Below are 3,748 nucleotides of genomic sequence, written 5' to 3'. Positions count from 1 at the left end.
GGATGATATTAATGAAAATCAAATCCCTACTAAAGTCAGACCGGCTCAAATGAATCAAGAATATCTTGATTTATGTAAAAAAAAAAAATTCAAAGTCTCTTAGAAAGGGTCTTATTAGAAAATCCAAGTCTCCTTGGAGTTGCACTGCTTTCTATGTCAATAATGCTGCTGAAAAAGAACGTGGTATCCCTAGACTTGTTATAAATTATAAAACCCTTAATAAGGAGTTAAAATGGATTAGATATCCAATTCCTAATAAAAAGGATTTCTAGATAGATTATCTACTTCTTTAATATTTTCAAAATTTGATATGAAATCTGGATGTTGGCAAATTCAGATTAAAGAATCTGATAGGTATAAAACTGCTTTTACTGTCCCTTTTGGGCAGTATGAATGGATTGTTTTGCCATATGGGATTAAGAATGCCCCTTATGAATTTCAAAATATTATGAATGAAATATTTAATTCATATTCTGACTTTATAATTGTTTACATTGATGATGTTTTAGTTTTTTCCAAAACTATTGATCAACATTTTAAACATTTAAAATTTTTTAAAGAAATTATTAAACGTAATGGTTTGGTGGTTTCAGCCCCAAAAATGAAATTATTTCAGACCATAATTAGATTTCTAGGTCATGAAATTGATAAAGGAACTATTGTTCCTATTAATAGAAGTATTGAATTTGCTTCTAAATTTCCTGATGTTATTATAGACAAAAGAAAATTACAAAGATTTCTGGGAAGTTTAAATTATATTTCAGATTACTATGAATACTTATCTAAGGACACAACTATTTTATATAATAGACTGAAAACTAGTCCTAAACCTTGGACAGATGAATATACTCATGTTGTTCAAAGAATTAAGAACAAAGTAAAATGTTGTTTATCGTTAGCTAATCCTAAATATTTTAAAATTGTTGAAACAAATGCTTCTAATTTAGGATATGGGGGAATCTTGAAACAAGTAATTCCTGGTAATAATAAAGAAGTTTTAGTTCGCTTTACTTCTGGAAAGTGGAATCTCACTCAATCCAAATACTCTACAATTAAGAAAGAAACGATTTCTATAATAAAATGTATTTCTAAATTTCAAAGTGATTTGTTGAATCAAAAATTCTTGCTAAGAATTGATTGTAGTTCTGCAAAATCAATTATTGAAAAAGATGTTAAAAATCTGGTTGCAAAACAAATTTTTGCAGGATGGCAAGCTCAATTGTCAGCCTTTGAATTTGAAATTCAGTATATTAAAGGTGAAAATAATTCACTTGCTGATTATTTAACACGTGAATTTTTGCAGGGAGAATGACAACCCCTTATAGGGGTATAGGAGGTCGCGGTCAATACGGCCGTGGTCGAGGATTTGGGAGTAGTAATATACTACCTCAACCAGAAACCAACATTCCTCTAATAGGGGATTGGACAACGGTTCACTACAATAAAGGAAGGCAAAAGCCTTTACCTTCAAAGAAAGATGAAGCATCCTCTTCATCCTCCACAAGTAAGATGATATCTTACAAACAAATTGCAGTTGAGGAATCTCCTCAAGAAAAAATTCCTGAATTTTTTGAGAATCCTGTTACAGAAGATGTCATGTATATTGATGACGAAGATCTAGCTTTGACCCAAAATGATAGCTGGTCAATTAAAGAAAGATATCTTGAATCTAGAGGATATCCTGGTCTTTTTGGTAAATCTAGACCAAATCTAGAAATTTTATTATCAGTTACTGGATCAGTAACCATCACTCATAATTACCACAACAACAATCCAGAAAGCTTTATAAGCTTCCCAAAATGTCATATTAATAAGATTTTATTACCAAAAGATTGGGGTCTTAATCCAAATGGAGAAAAGGCTATTAAAATTGCTGAAGGTAAATATATTTACTTCAATTATTGGGATTATATTCAGGCCTTTACTCAGGCATTTTATTATCAAAACCCGAAAAATAAGCATTCATGATTCTTCTCTATTAATCCTGAGATAGTAGAAAAACCTATACCAAATTGGTTTTATGATTGGTGGTTAAAATTTGGACCATCTTTAGAAATTCTACTAGAAGAATTACAAAATTTGTATACTTCTTGGTGTGATAAAAGCCCCTTAATTACTAAAGTGGCATCAAGTAAGATGATTTTTGGACAATGTCCATGCCTATATTTTAGTAGATTCCAAATACCTTGGATCTGGAGATGGACAATCATCATCTCAAAAAATAAGTATAATATTCCTATTTTACAAAGAAACTTTTTCTTTAAATGGTGGACAAAAATGAGTCCTGAAGATATTAAAGCAATATCTATGAATATTGCCCACACCATCAAGATTGATGAAACAAACACCAATAAAGAACAAAGTTCTCAGAGCTTTCCGATAGAGGAAATTAAAAATTATTATCAGAAAAAATATCCTCAAGAAAAAGAAGATCAAATCAGGATCCGTGTCCTTGAGTACATGAAAAAACAATTTTATAGCTCTTTTCCAACAAAAGGAGCATCCAATGAAGATAGAATGTCTACTTCCTCCTTAGGATCAAAGGATTTTGATGAAGATTTAGCAGGAGAATCCCAACCGGAAGATGAACCAATATTAGAAGAATTCTGGGATTCCTTGAGTTCACGAAAGTAAATAATTGAGCAATACAGTATATCTCATTATTTGCCAAGAAAGAATCTTTCTTTAGACAAAATGTCGTTATCTATGTCATTTTCAGCTTTAGCTTTAGTCGTTATCAACTTTAGCTTTAGCTTTTTCTTTTTGAAAATTTTGTATAAGTTTTGTTGTTTTGTTATCATTGTGAAAGTGATGATGGGGCCCACAGCGCACCCGGATAATTTTGTTGACCGGCTACCGGAATAAACAGTAGCCTTTTACCGGTTCAAATAGTGAACCTTATTTCCCTATATAAGGGAAGTTAGTTTTTCATTCTAGGTACGCTTTTTCTTAGAATATATATATATATATATATATATATATATATATATATATATATATATATATATATATATATATATATATATATATAGGGTATACACATATCTTTGAGGTGTTTTTTATTCAACTGTTTAAGTTCATTTAAATTATTTTATCATTTTGGGTTTTAGAGAGAAAGAGGTAATCACGCTGGAAATGGAAATTGAACACACGATTTTGCGGTCTTTACCAAATGTGTCAACCTTTATCGACTATTTATATAACATTATTTAAACTATTTTATTATTGTAATGACATCTTTTGATCTTTTTTTCCAATTTTTTTTTATTTTTTTTGTATATTTGAGTGCAATAGAAAATCTATAGTTTAATTAATATAAATTGAAGTGGGCTGTATTTAAACATGAGTTTTTTTAAAAAAATAAAAAATAATCTATATAAACATGCTTATTCATAGTTAGAAATGAAAGGTCTTTAATCCAAAAACTAATGTGATATACATGCAAACTAATCTATTAAAAATACATCTTTGCTTTAATAACTTAAATCAATTTAAACGGAAACACAACATGTGTTAAAAAGAAATTAAAAACTTATGTTACACCGCAAAACTAACTTAATACCAAATTAGAAAATAAACTTAATCTTGAAAGATATCATCCCGTGAAGTGAAATAATACAAATTTTATGGGAAATTTAGTATGATATACTTTATCTATCTTGAAATTGTGCCTAATAGTGCATTAATTTCAAAGTTAAGTTTGTAATTTATCTTTTGAATTGCATACTTGGTGGATAAATATCTAGCT

At 29.1% G+C, this 3,748-nt stretch overlaps 1 pseudogene; it reads left to right on the top strand.

Annotated features, from left to right (window-relative positions):
- Positions 1–1,308: 1,308 nt before the first annotated feature.
- LOC146908222 (uncharacterized) lies at positions 1,309–2,634 on the top strand (annotated as a pseudogene).
- The last annotated feature ends 1,114 nt before the right edge of the window (positions 2,635–3,748 follow it).

This window comes from Medicago sativa, chromosome 7 (assembly GCF_051527215.1).
Source record: "Medicago sativa cultivar Bolivia chromosome 7, Bolivia_mono, whole genome shotgun sequence".
Lineage (NCBI taxonomy): Eukaryota > Viridiplantae > Streptophyta > Magnoliopsida > Fabales > Fabaceae > Medicago > Medicago sativa.
This window is presented reverse-complemented; position numbering and strand designations above follow the sequence as displayed.